We start from the raw sequence: 18,727 nt of genomic DNA on the forward strand, positions 1-18,727 counted from the left end.
CAAAATAGGTGCTATTCTTATCTTCCTTCATACACAAGGACATTGAGGTACAGAGAAGTTAAGTCACTTGTCCAAAGTCACACAGCTGGGGCAATGGAAGTGCCATGGCTTGAAACTTACTCATCTGACTCTCAGCCTCTGCGCAATGATGTCCTGGATTCACTGGTCCTCTCTTGGCATCAGTTCCTCTTCCTGATCTGTGAAAGGTCAGGGTGGACTTGGTGACTTTATCTATTTACTTTTTGAGTGCTTCATAAGTGCTAAGAACCCTCACATTTTTCCCCCCGTTTTATTATCACAACAGCTCGAGAGAAAGGCTTAGTCTCATCTTACACTGCAGGGAACTGAGGCTTAGAGAGGTTAAGTAACACACTCAAGTCCCTAAAGCTACACCACGGAGCAGCCAGGAGGACTTGAATCAAGTCTTTCTGACTTCCTCCCATTCTACCTTGCCACCTCCTCTCAAGCATCTCTTCCAACGCTGCCTTTGCAGAAGTTGCTTCATTCATTCATCAAACAACTGTCCTGTCTCCTGTGTGCATCAGGCACTGGCTGACTGCTGAGGGGTCACAGACCGGATGAGACCAGCTGTTTCCATCAGGGGAAGTATTGTTTGCAAACATGTCTCATCTCCCTCTAACGGAATGAAAGACAAGAAGAGGGGCAGGTGAGTGACAGGGAGGGTCCGGGTCAGTGCAGGGCTCAGAGGAAGCAGCGTTTTCCTACTGAGGAGCCTTGAGCAGGTGGGATGCCTGTCTGATCACTACTGATTTTCTCACTTGAGATGCTGCCTGCCAAGCATTTGTTCTTTTGTGTTTTTTTTCTTTCTGGCCAGAGAAGGATGATGTAGCATTTGGGAAGGAGAGCTGCTTCTGATGCCAGGATGGCAGAGACCTCCAGAGGGACTGTGTCCCTGCCTCGGGCACTCCTGTGTGTGGGGATGAAGGTCACCCAGACACAGGAGCGGACCAATGTGCTGAGCGTGATACGCTTGGCTTCACTGAAGGGGTCAAGTAGCTGGTGGGGCTGGGAAGACCACCAGCAAGCTAACCAGACTGAGCAAACCCAAGTAACCCAGCATGGCCTAGAACAGTTCCAAGGAGCCCTCATCACACTTTAGGTCACTGTGGGCCCAGGCTCTGTAGAGGTCACAGGTCGTGGGGGCCATCTGGTCACCCAGAGTGAACATGAGGTTGCCCGGACCAGGGAACAGACCATGGGGATGGTTTTGGGGAGAACTGGCCCCAGAACTTCCTCATCTGGGCATGTGGCCGGGTGCCATGGAAGGCTGCCACGATGACGACGGTCTTGGCCAGCACAGTGGACATATAGGTTGTGGAGGTGACCCCCCCAAAAGCCGCCTGGCGTACAGCACAGGTGAGGGGCCCTGGAGGGCCAGTGAACATGAAGGGGAAGGGGAAACAGAGGGCCAAGGTGGACAGCAGAGGGTAGCTGAGCTGGGGATTACTGGCTCGGACGATGGGGTGTGGCGGAGCCCGATGAAGATGCCCCAGATGGCCAGAGCGAGGAGGGAATGCAGGGCTGGGCAGGCAGCCGACGCACGCCGAGAGCTCGAGGTAGGACAGGAAGTCCCAGGTTTGGGGCTGCACTGACTGCTCTCCCTGTTGGGCCACTGGTCCTCAGGGCACGTCTCGCAGGAAGCACTGTCTAAAGGAAGAGAGAAACAGGGTCAGAGAACGGAGTGCCGAAGCTTCTGGAAGCTTCCCACGGTCAAGTGGTTATACGAATTGTGACGCTTTCCCCGCAGAATCACTGCTTCAGTCTTCTTACGATGGGCCTCCCAGATGGCCTGACGTCCCCAGGTTCAGGGCCAGAAACTCAGGCGGCGGAAGTCCCGACAGCGCGGCTCTTCACACCTCATGCTACAGTGAAACAGCAGAGACACGGCAACCTACGGACGCGCTGTCCCTCTGAACTGACCAACCGCGGTGGCAGCGCTGCAGTTCGTCGCCACAGCTAATTTACTTTCGCACTTATTCATCAGCCTATTTTACGTAAGGAACATTTATGGGAATGCTTACTCCATACATCGACTCTCCTTTTTTACGGAGTTATCCTTTTTTTTTTTTTTTGATGTGGACCATTTGAGAAATCTTTATTGAATTTGTTGCAGTATCGCCTCTGTTTTACGGTTTGGTGTTTGGCTGCAAGGCACATGGGATCTTTACTCCCTGACCAGGGGTGGAACCTGCACCCCCTGCACTGGAAGGCAAAGCCTTAACCACTGGGCCACCAGGGCGGTCCCCATGCTTTTCTAAATCACTGCTTCGATGGAGCTCTTCAGAGCTTTGCTTTCCGTAGTGAACTCATCGGCTTTGTGGCTAGAGCACCGGAGCGGCAATATATTCCCATTCACCTCTTTCCTCGATTTGGATTCTGAACCTGGTCTTCCCAACCCAGTCTCTTTCCTTTTCAGTGTATCCACCACCCCAAACACATATCGAAACACGGATTGCTTCTCTAGTTGAGTGAGTCAGTGGCTCCCTATGTCCTACAGAACAAAGTTCACGCTTCTGAGTCTGGCAAGTAAGGCCTTCTGTGATGCGACCTCCTGCTTCCTACATCGCGAATCTCAGTCTAGACTCAAGCCACCCTAGGCTCCTTACTGCGTTCATGCCTAAGGTTCCACTAACTTATTCCTTGCCTGGGACTGTTCTTATCAAGTTTCACTGCCTTTGAAACACTACCTGTTGTTCAAGGCCCGTATCACATGTCACCCGCTCTGGTGAAAAGTCTCCCTACCTATCCTCCATTAGAATTGGTTGTTTCTCTCTGCTTTCATGACTGAGTGCTTGAGCTCTGATTGAAGTGATGGATATTAAATTTGAGCCAAGTTTCTCTATTACACAGTGATCCTTCTCCTTTAGAAGATCATGAGCTCTGCGGGCCTAAGACTGAGCCTCACCACCTTGGCGCCCATACAGTAGATGCCAGTTGCTACCTGTTGAATGAATGACATCTTAGGAAAATATAGATTAAATCACTAGCAGGGCTCAGCTCGGTGCTCTGTGATAACCTAGAGGGGTGGGATTGGGGGTGAGAGGGAGAGTCAAGGAGGGGATTATATATACACGTAGCTGATTTGCTTTGTTGTACCTCAGAAACGAACACAACCTTGTAAACAATTATACTCCCATAAAAAAAATTAATGAAAAAATCAATGGGGGGCTTTCTCCCGATATTTATGGAATGCCTACCACATGCCAGACATTAAAATAGGTACAAAATTTGGACAAACTCATGGCTGATGAGAGAAAGAATGAGCGGACGACCATAAAAGGTCATAAGGCAGCGTGTGTGGCGGGCATATTGACACCATCTTCCCATCTCCTCTTCCCTGGATGCTTTTTCCATTAAAAAGTCTTTCCTGGACGTGGGCTTCCCTGGTAACTCAGAAAGTAAGGACTCTGCCTGCAATGCAGGAGGCCTAGGTTCAGTCCCCGAGTTGGGAAGATCTCCTGGAGCTGAGAATGGCAGCCCACTGCAGTGTTCTTGCCTGGAGAATCCCATGGACAGGCCATGGACTTGCGGAGAGTCAGACGTGACTGAGCAATAACACCTTCATATTCTCCCTGATGTAAACATCAGCTCTCATCTGAAACCTCCCCTGGATGCTGGCTGGCTGGTCGCCTGCCGGCTGAGGGCCAGCTTCCCTCTTTCCCTGGTGCCGTGGACATCTCTCCTCTGGGGCAGGGAAGGCAGGGAGAGCAGCCTTCTCAGGTAGGGCTGACTTCCTGGCTCCCGCAGGACATGTTTCACTGCAGATGGGGGTGGGCACCTGCGCAAGGGGGGAGACGGTGCCCGGGGAGGGCAGGGGAGACTGACCAGGGCCTGTGCCAGCAGCCCCAGGGGAGTGCTCACTCCCACTGACTGGCCCCTCCTTCTCTTCTCTCTCTCTCTCCTCCCTCACCTTAAAAAAGTTAAAAACCCTCTTTACCGCCTTCTCCCTTTCTTTATTCCTTTCCTCTTCCCCTTCCCTCCCTTTCTTGCTCAATTATCAATGTATTCCATGTATCGGGTACTGTGTAGGGTATTAGGGAGAGACCAACAGGTAAAAATATGTTTGTAAGATGTCACAGTCTATGCGGAACCAGCTGAAGCTGAAGCTTCGATATTTCGGCCACCGGATGCGAAGAACTGACTCATTAGAAAAGACCCTGATGCTGGGAAAGACTGAAGGTGGGCGGAGAAGGGGACGACAGAGGATGAGATGGCTGGATGGCATCACTGACTTGATGGACACGAGTTTGAGTAAGCTCCGGGAGTTGGTGATGGACAGGGAGGCCTGGCGTGCTGCAGTCCAAGGGGTCGCAAAGAGTCGGACACAACTGAGCGGCTGAACTGAACTCAGCTGAACTGAAGGGGAACCAGGAAATCTCAAGGAGAAGAAAGATATGAGCATCACTGCTCCACAGACAAAGGGCTGGCCCCGGACGTTGGGCTGGAATTCTCGTTCTGCCGTTTATAAGCTGGGAGACCTTGGGTTTAAGCTCTCTAAGCCTTTGCTTCTCCTCCATTAACTGGAGGTAGCAATTATATCTGTCTTGAAGCTTGTATGAGGAAATAATGAGCGGATGCAGGGAAGCCCTACTACAATGCCCTGACCACTGTGATTGCCCAACCAATGCTAGCAACTAGGATAATACTCTGAATGTTCTGGGAAGTTTGTCCTCCACGTGGGGCTCATTAAATCCCTGAGCTTATATTTCAAGGCTCTTATTTCCCCCCAGCCCAAGCAGAGCGGAGACCCCAATCAACCGTGCGTCAGAAACAGCTACAGGCAGGAGCCAAGGCCCTAGGTACGGCTTCTCAGCCCCGAGCATCGCCCGCGGTAGGCTCTGCGTATTTGTTCGCTGTGAGGGGCTGTGCTGTGCATCGCAGGGGGTTTAGCAGCATCCCCGGCCGCTATGCCCTGAATGCCAGCAGCTCTCCCTGCAAGTGACAACCCCAGACGGCTCCAGATACTGCCAGTGTCCCCTGGGAAGCAGAGTCTCTCTAAATGGAGAGCTGCTGAGATTCAGGTCATGCTTGCAGAATGAATTTTCTTGGGAAGATCTGGCAAGAGGGCTGTTTGGTCTGGGGAAGAAGAAACGAGGGGGAGGACACCTGAGTGATGACCCCAAAGGGGCCCACCCTTTGTGTGTGTGAAGTAATGGTGCTCAATTCTTCCCTGGGACTCTGCTCCCTTAAAAATTTTTTTTGCTTATTTTTATTCTTTTTTTTTTTGAAGTATAGTTGATTTACAATGTTGTGCCAGTTCCTCTCCCTCGTATGTATATATGTACCCGAGGAAATGGCAGCCCACGCCAGGTCCTTGCCTGGAACATCCCACGGACAGAGGAGCCTGAAGGGCTGCAGTTCATGGGGTCACAAAGGGTCGGACACGACTGAGTGAGCAGGCGCATTCTTTTTCTTATTCTCATTATGGCTAACCCTAGGAGGCTGGATACGGCTCCCTGCGCTCTGCAGCAGGCTCTTGCTGTCCACCCATTCCGGATGCCATAGCCTGCATCCACCAACGCCAGTACACTCCCCCCGTGCTCATCAGCCCCCCTGCTTCTTCCCCCAGGCTGGGGGAATTCAGCTACTGACCTGTCACGGGAGTGGAAACAGACCCACAAGACTAAGGTGAGGCCCGAGGGATCAGGCTGAATTCACTAAGGCGGGGAACAAAACATTTATACTCGTTACAGTAATTTTCTTACTCTTTCTTATTACAGAACCATGTGGAAAATGTTATAGATACTCAGATAAGGGGATGCTAAACCCTTCCGGGATGAATTGGACGAAACTGCAAGAAGTGTGGCATGATATCTGAGCTGCAACTGCACGTAAATTAGAAGCCCCCTACCTGGTCACCTTAGATACTAGAGGTCAGGGAAAGGACAGATGGGGCTCCCTGTGTTATCTCCCATTCTGTAAGAAAGTTTGAAATCAGTTCTCTATTTCCCAGCATATACAAGGCTAAGAATCCAGCCATCCCATTCCTAGGTATATATACAGAGAAAACCATAATTCGAAAAGATCCATGTACCCAGATATTCACTGCAGTACTATTTACGAAAGCCAGGGCATGGGAGCGCTCTAAACGTGCACCAGCGAGGAACGGATAAACGGGATGTGCCCCACATATATGTATGCGTGTGCACACACAGCACGGAATATCACTCAGCCACAGACAAGAACAATATAACGCCGTTTTCAGGAACACGCATGGGCCTAGAGATTGTCATACTGAGTGAAGTAATTCAGACAGAGAAAGGGAAATAGCATATGGTACTGCTTATATGTAGAATCTAAGAAAGGACACAAATGACCTTATCTATAAAACAAATAGAGTTACAGATACAGAGAGCAAGACTACAGTTACCAGGGGTGAGGTGACAAGGGGCAGACTGGAAGACTGCTGTCGGCATACGTGCACGCTGCCTGCCTCCGCTGCTGAGTCGCTCAGTCGTGCCCGACTCTGTGCGACCCACAGACGGCAGCCCGCCAGGCTCCCCCGTCCCTGGGAGTTTTCAGGCATGAACACTGGAGTGGGTGCCATTTCCTTCTCCAGTGCATGAAAGGGAAAAGTGAAAGTCAAGTCGCTCAGTCGTGTCTGACTCTGTGCGACCCCATGGACAGCAGCCCACCAGGCTCCTCCGTCCCTGGGACTTTCCAGGCAAGAGTACTGGGGTGGGTGCCATTGCCTCCTCCCATATACACAGCACTATGGATGAAATAGACGACTGATAAGGACCTGCTGTATAGCGCAGGAAATCCTGCTCAAAGCCCTGTAATGGCGTATGTGGGAAAAGGATCGGAGAAAGAGTGGATATATGCATGCGCGTAACAGATTCACTTTGCAGTACGCCTGAAACCAGCACAGCACTGTAAACCAACTATACTCCAATAAAAATGAAAAAATACGAATAAAAAATAAAACAGGTGCAACTCCAGATACATGCACTAGCTGTCTCAGGATAAACGTGAATTGGCAGTTATGTATACTTTTTTTTGCTGAGCATTTTGAAGTATCTTAGTTTCTTAGCTAAGTGTTTTTGAGTATTTTTTTTTTTCATTCTCATGATAACCTGGTAACATAGTGATTGTTCTTATTTTATACATTAAATCAGGAAACAAAAGAATTTGCCTGTGATTATATAGCTGATAAGTGGCAGCTTGAGATTCAAGCCTGTTTTTCTGATTGTAAGTTCAACTTTCATTCTTTTCTCTGATAAGAAGCCGTGTAATTCAGTAATAATGTATAAGACTCAAAAATATACTCTTTGATCCCAAATTCCACTTCTAATATTTATTATAATTTCAAGTAATCAGAGGTAATCTTAAGTATGTATGCACAAGTTATAACACAATGGAGGTATTTAAATGGAAAAAATTGGAAAACAGTGTAATGTCCAATAGCAAAAAAATATTTAAATGTTTTCTCAATCTGTATTGTTTAATATTATGCAATCATACTTCTGAAGATATACAGTGGCATTTAATGAGCTTATACATAATTTATTTATATATAAATTACACACATATATAATTTATTAATTGCCTTTGCCTTTAGCTAGCTCTTTTGTTCTGGGAGCCAGAGAATGATTTTGGAAGGTTTTATTTGTGAACAGCCTCAGAGTTGCGTAGGTCAACGGTCTGCCCTCCGAGTACCCTGTCAGTTCAACATAACAATCCCTGCTGGGTGCTGGGGGGTGAGAGGAGCTGTGGGCCTGGCCCTTAGCGAGCTCTCTGCCTTCACCACTGAGGGTCCTTCTGCCCGGATGACAGCACGGTCGTTTACCAGCAGCTCTTGTCCAGGAGGAGATCTGAGCTCAAAATGTCCAACCAGCGTGGTCTGTTCACCCTGGGCTGGGAGGGGGTAGATGTTCTTAATGCCAAACGTGGCTGGCATCTCCCCCTCTTGGCTGAAGAAAACCTCTTCCTGGGCTTTGGTGGTGAAGCGAAACTTCCGGGTATAATGCAGCATCTGAGACGGAGACAGAGGTGGAAGGAAAGAACTGCTTAGGAGCAGCACAGGCCCGGTGGGCGCCGGGGGCTGGGGCTTCCTCCACATAGGGGACTGTCCCCCCAGATCGGTGACGGCCAGCCCTTGGAGGAAGGCACATTTTATGAAACAAAACAGAGCAAAAACCCTGCTAACCTGTGCTAACGGCTTATCTCATCTCCCGAGTTTGTGCTAACTCGTGATTAAAAAGGGGAGTGGGAGCTGAGTGACTGGAAATCTGGAAGCATTGGGTCTTGGTTAAGGTCAGTTCGCTCATAGGCTGGTCTTATGGACACAGGTGTCTCCATCCACCCAATTCTGCGCCATCTGTCCTTCCAGATTACTAAGCTTCCTCCTTTGTGCCAGGCATGATTGGAAGCTAGGCCACAAAAGCTGAGACCTACCTTCAAAGCGCCGCTGTGTTCATCTCAGCAGTGTGGCCGACAGAGAAGACTTGTGATTAAAAGATGGTGTAGCTCGAGGAATATGTTTCAGTGCATCCCAAACATTTCATAGCTGGGAGAACCTCAGCTTATGTGACTGTTAAAGCCCCGTCCTTATTTCCTTCTGGGAATAACTTAACAAGTAGAAAAGGCAGGTCAGGCAAAGATCCTTTATGAGCCCTCCTGAGACTTTAGTGTGGGTGCTTCTGGGTCTTTTAACACCTTTGGAGAAGATGGGATTGCCTTTAATTCTCTGCTTAGGTTGTGATCTTGTCTAGAAAGCTGGAACTCTAAGAAAGCCTTTGAGGGTCTCTATAACAGCACTTCCTCTGGCCTTTCCAGCCTTTCCTTTCCGCTGTTTTTTTTTTTTTTTTCTTAGTCTGTCCCATGGTTTGAACCAACTGGATCATTTTCCCACTCCTGCCATCCCCTCTCATATCTGGTATGTGTGATTATTTATTACCCTTTCCAACTAGAGTGTAGACACTTCGAAGGCAAGCACACATTTGAGCATTTTTGTGTCCCTGCCTTGCTCCAAGGTGCATGGAAGTCACTGCATAAATACTTGTGGCATAAACACACATTTGTTGAAGTAGTTATGGAATCCCTATAAGGATACAGGAGGGAGTCTGAGCAGATTACTCGGCTTGCGGGGGAAGCTGGGTGTAGACTCACGGGAGATTCCTGGAATTCTTCAGTTTTGAGGGGCAGTGCCCAGACTCTGCCGCCAGGCTGCCTGGCTTGACTTCTGACTCTGCCTTGAACCAGGTGTGTGACTTTGGATATGAAATTCTATCTAAAAGGGGACCTGTCTCATAAAGTCATCACAAAGAGGAAATGCATTAATATCAATACATACAAAGTGCGTGGAGCATCACTTGGCATAGAACAGTACTCAAAAAGGTCAACTATTACTACTGTTACAGTCTTACAAGATCTCACGTGATATAAATGTTGATAAAATTACTGAAAACCTATTTTTAAAAAGCTGTGCCTAGTTCAAAGACATTCTTTTAAAATTAGGACTTTTCTTCTATTCTGACTTCGTTCTTATAACTGGCTTGGATATTTGTAGCGGTGTGCTGCTAAATGTTTAACAACTGGCTCTCTGGGGAAAAAAGCTGGGATTGTAGTGTTTGCTGATTTCTATGGTTTAGCAAACAATTTGCATAATTTCTGAAAATTTTACAAAGACTCCCATTGCCAGTAGGAGCCAGTTCTCTCTTCTACAACTAGACCCCTGATATCTTTAATAATAAGGTGTGTGCTAAGTCACTTCAGTCATGTCCGACTCTTTTGCAACCCCACGGACTGTAGCCTGCCAGACTCCTCTGTCTATGGGATTCTCTGGGCAGGAACACTGGAGGGGGTTGTCCTTTCCTCCTCCAGGGGATCTTCCTGATCCAGGGATGGAACCTATGCCTCTTATGTCTCCCGCATTGTCAGGTGGGTTCTTTACCACTAGCGCCACCTGGGGAGCCCAGTAATAAGGTACCTGGGTCTTAGTCCCTTTGGCTCTAAGTTCAGTATTCCTTCTGTTAGGCCGCATTGCCTGTCTGCAGGTCTCTGAGATGAGCAGGGTCTGGGCAAGGGTCTTGGCTGCTCACCTGCCAAGGCCTGGCGTTCTGTGAACTGGCACGTGCACCTCCCAGGAAGGGTCATTTTCCTGGGCAGCAGGTCATCAGGTTCCCATGGGCACCAGGCAGGCTTGGTAAGTGGTGGTCAGATCCGGACGTCTGAAGGCAGACAGGTGGACAGCTGTCGCCTTCTCAAGCCCCCATGCAGCTCTGAGCGCCTTCTCCGGGCCTTGGGGTGGACGCCCCGAGTTGGGTCCACCTGCACCCCTGTGCCCCTCCCAGAGCTTCCTCATCAGACTGCTGCTGGGGTACCCGGCTGGGCGGGGCACCAACAGGAAATCCACAAAGCCAGGCCTCGCTCCGGAGGATACAGTCAGGCTCAAGCTGCCCTTGAGCAGGCCCTGGGCCGTGGGGCCCGGCCCTGAGGCCTGCAGGAGAAGGAGGTGGAGACCCCCGTCCTCTGGGTCACCTTCTTCCCATGGCCTCGGCCAGGAGCCTGGAGTGGAAGTGGGACCAGACACAGACATGCCCGTGGCGGTGGGGAGGAGGCGATGCTGCGGCCCGGCGGCCCAGCCCCTGGAGTAGGCCGCGCGGCCGCCCGCGAGCCGGATCTCCGCCTGCAGCGGCTGCTCTGACCGCGTGAGGCCGTCGTTGTCAGAGCCCACCGGGGCCCCCGGGGCCAGTGAAAGCGACTCGAGAGCTTGGCCAGCACCCAGGCCTGGTGGGTGCTGCCCGGCACTGTGCACAGGAAGGACAGGAACCGGAAGCGACCCCAGAACCAGGGAGGCTGAGGCCCGTGGCCCACTGCGGGAGGTCTGGGGTGCATTCCTGGCTAGAACGCCCGCCGGTCCCCCTGCTGAGTAGCCGCTGATCTTCTCATCAGACACCAGGTGCTTGGCCTTATTCCTCCCTTCTCTGTCCAGTATCATTAAGAACATTTTTCCTCCCTTACAAAAAGCTGTGCATAAGGAACATACAACTGATGGGTCTGGAGAGAAGTATGTGCCTGTGGAAACATCACCACAATCTGCCACAAACCTGTCCATCAGGTCCAAGTTTCTTCCCACCTTCTTCTTTATTATTATTTAATAATTGTTTTTGTGATAAGGACACAACACAGGATCTGCCTCCTTAGCTAATTTTTAAGCATACAAGGCAGTATTGTAAACTGCAGGCATTATGCTATACAGGAGCTCTCTAGGACTTGCTTCTTCTGCATAACTGAAAATTTATACCCCTTGACTGATATCCCCCACTTTTTCCCCCCTCCTTCCAGCCTCATTCCCTCCTTCCAACCATTGTTCCTACTCTCTGCTTCTAGCAGTCTGACTATTTTAGGTTATCATGCGAGAAGTATCATGGAGTATTTATGATTCCGTGTCTGTCTTTTATTTTTAATTTTGTCTCTTGTCCAGGGCGTTCCAAAGCCTATAGGCTCAGGCTGGAGAAGCCAGGTCGCCTTTGGAAGGGATGCAGTGGACTAAAGAATACATCTTAGGGCACTGGTGAAAGAAGCAGAGAAGTGAAGTGTGCTGTTAGTGAGTGTCTTATGCTTCAGTGTTGCGTAGTTCTTGATACTGAGAAATAAATGTTCAAGTGAATGAAAAAGGGGTATCATTGGAAGAACTGAAACAGGATTTAGAACTTCCCAAGCACTATAAGGAAACTATACTTAAATAATTAGGAAATTTCAAAAAATGTAGGAAAAAATTAGGAAAAAACAAGAAAAAAGTATAATAAATGGAAAACTATAGTAATAGCAATAGTAAATGAATGCATAGGCATCCCTTCTAAGAAATAAAAGCGCTTTTCTACTTATTATTTCTCCTAACAAGGTTTATTATTTATTAGTAAAAGTTATGACCAAGCGCATAAAAGAGAACATTTTATAGGAGGGAGGAATGAGGTCATGCATGTCAGCAATCAGAATGAGCGTGAAAGGGTAAACTACTGTAGCTAAGAAGAGTGTGTCGTACACTGTGTTTAAGATAGATGACTAACAAGGGCTTTCCTGGAGAAGAGGATGGCAACCCACCCCAGTATTCTCGCCTGGAGAATCCCCATGGACAGGGGAGCCTGGCCGGCTACAGCCCATGGGGTCTCAAAGAGTTGGACGAGACAGCAGCTAAGCACAGCATGTATCTCGTTCACGGTGCTGTGCAGCAGAACCTGACATGACGCTGTAAAGTGGTTAAACGCTAATGAAAAAGAAGCTAGGAAACTCCCACAGAATTAAAAGACTTTTTTTCCGTAGAGAAGCGTGAAGACTAAACAAAATATGACTTGTCTATTGAGTGGCACCGTATGAAGCCTTCCCCGACGCCTTTCCCTCAGGCTGGGCTTGAGCTCTTGCCTCTCGTCCCCTGCCGGCCCCAGGACCCTGGCCTTGATCTCATCGTCACAGAGCTCCTCCTATCTCAGACGGTTTGAGCTCAAGTCTTCCCTCCCCCCATTATACCTTAAGCAGGGCCCATTGAACAGGTCTTGGCTGTCGAGCGCCCTAATGAACCTATTCCCTTCTCTCTTGTCCTCCTCGTCTCCCTCCCCTCCTCCTGGAGGTTGTCCAGGCTACTCCAGGAAGGGTTTACAGTCTCAGACTTTGCCAGCCTGTTAGGGAAGCTGTTCCACCAGGTGGACGCAGACAGGTTCTTTCACTTCAAAGTGTTTGGTGACTCTCTGGCCCTAGACTAGCCGAAATGACACAGAGGACTTGGGAACTGGCTTTTCTCAAAAGGGGACTGCTCCTTCCAAGTTTACACTGCTAGCATTACTGTTAGAGCCTTATCCTTATCCTCAGAATCTTTCATTATGATCATTCTATTGTTAGAACATTATTGTTACAATCTATCATTATTGTTAAGAGCAACAATCACTAACTCCTGGAGTGGGTTGCCATTTCCAACTCCAAGGGATCTTCCCGACCCAGGGATCGAACCAACGGCTCTTGTGTCTCCTGCCTTGGCAGGCAGACTCTTTACCACTGTTCTACCTGGGAAGCCCCTAACCTTTATGAGCATTTGTTACACGGCAGGCCCTGATTATTCCATTGTCAACACCCACAATGACTCTAAGGTATATCTTCGTCACCTTCGTCTTGTAGGTGAGGAATGTGGAGCTCCAAAGGGCGCCTTAATTGGTCAGGATCGCGTAATGAATAAGATGTTTTTAAGATTCAAACCCAGGTTTCCTGGCTTTGGAGCCAGGGTCCTTCATTATTTCTAGCTTCTGCTTCCCAGCCCATCTCTGCCGCTTCCCTCTGCTGGTTTGCATCCTGGGATTCCTGTGAAACCAGGAGAATTTCTACCAGGTCCTTCGACTGGATGAACTCTGGGGTTTTACGGAAGCAAAGTTGGAAAAAACAAGGCCTGCTGCCAAATGCTCAAGCATTTCTTCAGATGTAGTCCATTTGGAGCGCCCTTGAATTTTAGCAAAATGAAGATACCACGCCACGGAGTGGGGTCCCCCGTGTTTAGAGGGACGATGTGGACACCCTGAGTTCATAAGACCTAGGAGCGTGTGGCCCCCCAGGCTGGCCCTGGGGAAAATGAACTTCATTGACAGAGGTCAGCCTCACGTCACAAGTGACCCATTGGGCTGTGATGCTGTGGAGACCTAGGAGGTGGGCCAGGTGTATCCTCAGGGCTGGAATGTAACCAACCAGACAGGTGACAGTACCATCAGCTGAAGACTTAACCTGCCTGAGTGATGTCTCAGCTGAGCCAAGCGTTCTGGCCGCAGGTCTGATTCACAGAGAGTCTGGGCCAGTTTCTTCCCTATGCTCCAATTCTAGGCTCATGGTTCATCCTTCCGAGAAGACACTGGCTTCGGATAGAGGCTTTTCTGCAGGGACAGATACACCGACCAGCCAGCTCAAGGCTGTCAGTCGTGTTGAAAACCACATTTCTCATTCTGAGTTAATAAGTGATGTCTGCTTTTGACAGTGATTTTGGACAGCTCGAGCCAGCCCCGCCAGTACCAGGCATTCCTGGGTGAGTACTTTTTCCTGGAACTGTGATGTCATGCCATTGTCTGTGCCCTACTTGACTGTGAGCCCTTTGAAGTTGGCAGCTGGGGCTTACTCACATTAGTATCCGAGGGGATTATGATCTGGCCTGTAGCGGTTGTTCAGAAAGCACCTATTGACTGGATGTGAACCGTGAGATTTTTGGAGCTACTAGTCGTCGGCACCTCAGTGCTGAGTGTATCTGGAGGCTTTATTTTCCTTGTCACTGGGGCACCTGACCCAGGAGCGATGTTTGCTCTCTCATTCTTGTGAGGACCATGGGGGCTAGTAAAGGAGCCCCTGGTGGGAAGCGGCAGGTGGTCTCAGATCCTCACGTCACCCACCCTGCTGGAGTGGGACCTCGGAGCAGGCCGTACCCATGAGGACTGGACTGACCTCCTGCACTTGAACCTTTCTCAACTAGGGCAATGTGGGTCTTGTCTGGACTTCCCTGGTGGCTCAGTGGTAAAGAATCTGCCTGCAATGCGGGAGACGAGGTTTGATCCCTGGATCAGGAAGATCCTCTGGAGAAGGAAACGGCAACCTTCTCCAGTATTCTTTCCTGGGAAACCTCATGGTTTCCTCCACTCATGGATGGTTTCATCCACTCATGGATGGAGGAGCCTGGCAGGGTTCGTGGGGTCGCAAGAGTTGGACACAACTTAGCAACTAAACTACCACCACCACCAATGAAGGTCTAGTAAAGTAATTTTTAAGCTCCCTTGGTAAGACTTTTCTCATAAATTAAAAAGCTAGAAAAGGAATTCTCTGTCAGACAAGCGTCCTGATGTCTGACTTGGAGCTGAGGTCCCTGTAGCCCAACATTCCAGCTCGGAACCTTGGGTCTGGGCTGTTCTGCTCCAAGGCCTCCTGGTAGGGCCCTGGGAAGCCACGCAGGTGCCCTGGTCTTACGGCTGTCTGCGTCCATGCTTGCCTTCCAGCCCAGAGCAGGAGCATTTCTGAGGGTAAGGCCATGACCTCAGGCGTGTCTCAGGGTACACGTGTTGTACTGTAACACTCTCCACCCCGAGTAGTGTGCAAGTAATTATTTGGACTCATAGCCAGCCCCGCAACAGGCAGCGTTTTCATTTCACCGAGGTTCCCTCCTCTGCTTCTGTGCCTTTTTCCACCCCTGGGGTTGAATTGCCTGACTTTGAATCCCAAACTGCTACTTACTAGCTGCCTGATTTTGAGTAATTGACATTTCTTCTTTGAGCCTCAATTTCATCATCTGTAAAATGGGGATAGTGATATCAACCTCATAGAGTAGTGAGAATTAAATGACATGATTAAAATAAATGCAAGGAATTCCCTGCTTGTCCAGTGGTTAGGACTTGGTGTTCTCATTGTTGGAGCCTGGATTAAGCCTCTGTTCAGGGAATTAGGATATCCTGCAAGCCATGTGGCATCGTCAAAGCAAACAAACAAACAAGAATATAATAATAAATGCTGACAGAGCACTTTCTCTAAGTTATCAGGTGTTTTCTAAGGATTTCACATGTATGATCTCATCTAATCTTTAATCTAAAATGATCTAATTTAATTCTGTATAAGAATTTTGATACTGTTAAGAATCCAAAAAGGAGTTTCCACTCATGGTAACTGTTCAATAAATGATAGATACAGTCATTATTAAGTTACTCTCAACCCACATTGCAGAAAAAAGCACATGATAAACTCACTTTTACTAGGATGTGAATGACTGACAACTGCTATACATTACTCAAGAGTAGCTATTGAGAGTTAAGTGTTTGCTTCTGATTGAGTGATTTTTATGATTGTGGCATTTGATGCCTCAGTGGAATCTGGAAGGGAAGATATTTAATATTTCTTAGTGTGTCTTTTAAAGGTCACAGACTTATCTTTATGCTTCCAGGCATGCTGGGGGGGACTTAGATTCTCCGCCTGGAAATTGATTTGGTAAACATTACTTCCCTACCTGATGTTTGCTGAAGATTAGACAGAACTCAAGTCCAGGCAAATGTCTCACAGAAACATCAAGGAATTCAACAGAGTGGCCTGTCATGTGCTCAACTTCCCAACCTACCGAGAAAGGCAGGGAGGGGCAGTGAGATGCTCCTGGCTTGAGTGATGCATCTTAGGGTCTATCTTCAGCCCTCGGTCAGGGGATGTTGGAAAACATGTGCCCCAGTCTGCTTAACCAATCAACAAAGAAATTATGGGACTTTGGCCTAAGGTTGCCGAATTTTAGTTTTGCCATAAAATAAAACCTACAATATCCAAGATGTGGAAACAATGTCCATCCATCTATCTATAGCTATCTATCTATATATATGGCATATATACACACCACACACACAGTAGAATATTATTCAGCCACAAAAAAGAGGAAACCCCACCATTTGTGATAGTGTGAATGGACCTGGAGGGCATTAGTGTCCATCTCTCAGTCATGTCTGACTCTGCGGCCCCACAGACTGTAGCCTGCCAGGCGCCTCTGTCCACGGAATTCTCCAGGCAAGAGTAACTGCAGTGGGTTGCCATTTCCATGTCCAGGGGATCTTTCTGATCCAGAGATTGAACTCGGGTCCTCTGCACTGTAGGCGGATTCTTTACTGTCTGAGCCACTGGGCTTTATGCTAAGTGAAATAAGTCAGACACAGAATGTCAAATACTGTATGGTCTCAGTTACACATGGAATCTAAAAAAAATCCTCGAAACAAAAAGCAGCCAAAATCATTGAAAATGGGATCAAATTTGTGATTACCGGAGGCAGGGAGTAGGGAAGGCAGAACTGGAGGAAGGAGGTGAAAAGGTACAGAGCTTCAGTTCTGAGATAAATAAGTCCTAGGGTGTGGTGTGCAGCACGGTATAGTTACAGCTGCTGTATGTTACATACATGAGCTTGTTAGGAGAGTGAATCCTAAGAGTTCTCATTACCAGGATACATATTCTTCTTCTTTTCTTTTTTACTTTCTCTTTTGATTGTATCTGAATGAGATGACTCAGAGAAGGCAATGGCACCCCATTCCAGTACTCTTGCCTGGAAAATCCCATGGACGGAGGAGCCTGGGAGGCTGCAGTCCATGGGGTTGCTAAGAGTTGGACATGACTGACTGACTTTACTTTCACTTTTCACTCACATGCATTGGAGAAGGAAATGGCAACCCACTCCAGTGTTCTTGCCTGGAGAATCCCAGGGACAGAAGAGCCTGGTAGGCTGCCGTCTCTGGGGTCGCACAGAGTCAGACACGACTGAAATGACTTAGCAGCAGCAGCAATAATCATTTCACCATATACCTAAGTCAAACCATTATGCAGTGAGGTATGTCAATTACATCTCGACAAACTAGGAAAAAGAACAGAAAAAAGAATAAAGCCAGCATCTAAGAAGGGCTGGTGACCTCACACCGACGCACGTGTGAACCTTGTTGCTTCTTTGTCTTTCTCTCTTGTTGCCAACGAGAGAAACCGTCTTATGGATCAGCGCCAGTGTGTGGGTCGGCTTAGGGAACCCTGATCGTGTCCAATACCCACTCCCTGATTTTGCAGAAGCGGAATCCCAGGCCTGGAAGAGGAAAGTGACCTTTAAGGTCACAGCCTGCAGCCGTTACACCTCTGTCCTCTGGACCTAGCGGCAGTGCCCCCGTCAGGGCGTCTCCGCGCCTGTCTCTGTCCGGGTGCTTCTCTCACCCAAGGGACTCTGTACAAGGCAAGCAGCTTAGCCATGGGCTTGGACTCCGGGGGGCATCCCTCCAACCGCCCCCGAGAGTGGTGGCTGGGTGCCGCACTGAAGCTGGGCGTGGGCCGGGTCCACTTGGACGGCAGGGCAGGGTGCTCCCAGGGCTTGATGCCTGAGGGGCAGGAATCGCCGACCTGCAGTCCACGGTGACGCTGGGCAGGAAGGCTGGGTCCTCTTCCACCTCGGACACAGCGAAGAGAAGGCCCGGAAGGTTCAGGAAAAAGCAGGCTTCCAGTCTTGGAGAGGGTGGAAGACAGAGGGTGTCCGGATCAGTCAGTAGCCTTGTAGAGAGCCACACGGAACAGTGCTAGAGTCTCCGTGGGCCAAGCAAGGGCAGGCAGGGGTGTGGGACTGAATTTAGGCATAAGTCTGTTGAAAGAAAGAAGCCTTGGGGGCACTGGGGTGTCTGGGGGATATAGGCATGTACAAGGGGACCGTCAAGGAGAAAGGCTGGTGGCCTCCCCAAGATGGACAAAGCGACACAGAAAGGGATGGATACACAAGGGCGTCCAGACATACAGAGAGATGCTGCAAGCCACACAGACGCACTCACAGCATCAGGTCCCCAGACTCAGGCAGGCCCGCGGGCTGGGGCACGCGGCTCAGGCGCAGAGGCGGGCAGAGGCACCCAGAGACAGGCGCTCAGGTGTGGCTGAGACAGGCAGACGGGCGACACAGGCTATGCTGAGCGGGACAGACGCACGTGGGATCTGGCAGCCGTGTGCCCAGGCGGACGCACGGGCACGCGCCTGCACGGATGAGTGGCCACCGAAACAAGCAAAGGGCCGTGAGTGGATGCAGAAGGCGTCCTGGACGGCTTCTGACAAAGACTCGGGCAGGAAGAAGTCACACAGACCTGGGGAAGGCGGACAGTGGGGTTCTGCTCCGTACCTCCTGGGCACCCTTCTGGATAGACCCTGCAGGCTCACAGGTTGAAATCTGGGTAGAAACCAGGGAAGCCTTGGAAACAGTTCAGGCATCTGTGGA

At 49.4% G+C, this 18,727-nt stretch overlaps 1 long non-coding RNA gene across 1 annotated transcript; it reads left to right on the plus strand.

Annotated features, from left to right (window-relative positions):
- Positions 1-7,532, plus strand: LOC132657845 (uncharacterized). The gene is made up of 3 exons (XR_009596565.1): positions 1-667; positions 5,460-5,649; positions 5,742-7,532. It is a non-coding gene; the product is annotated as an uncharacterized LOC132657845 (long non-coding RNA).
- Positions 7,533-18,727: the final 11,195 nt, after the last annotated feature.

Source organism: Ovis aries, chromosome 15 (assembly GCF_016772045.2).
Source record: "Ovis aries strain OAR_USU_Benz2616 breed Rambouillet chromosome 15, ARS-UI_Ramb_v3.0, whole genome shotgun sequence".
NCBI lineage: Eukaryota > Metazoa > Chordata > Mammalia > Artiodactyla > Bovidae > Ovis > Ovis aries.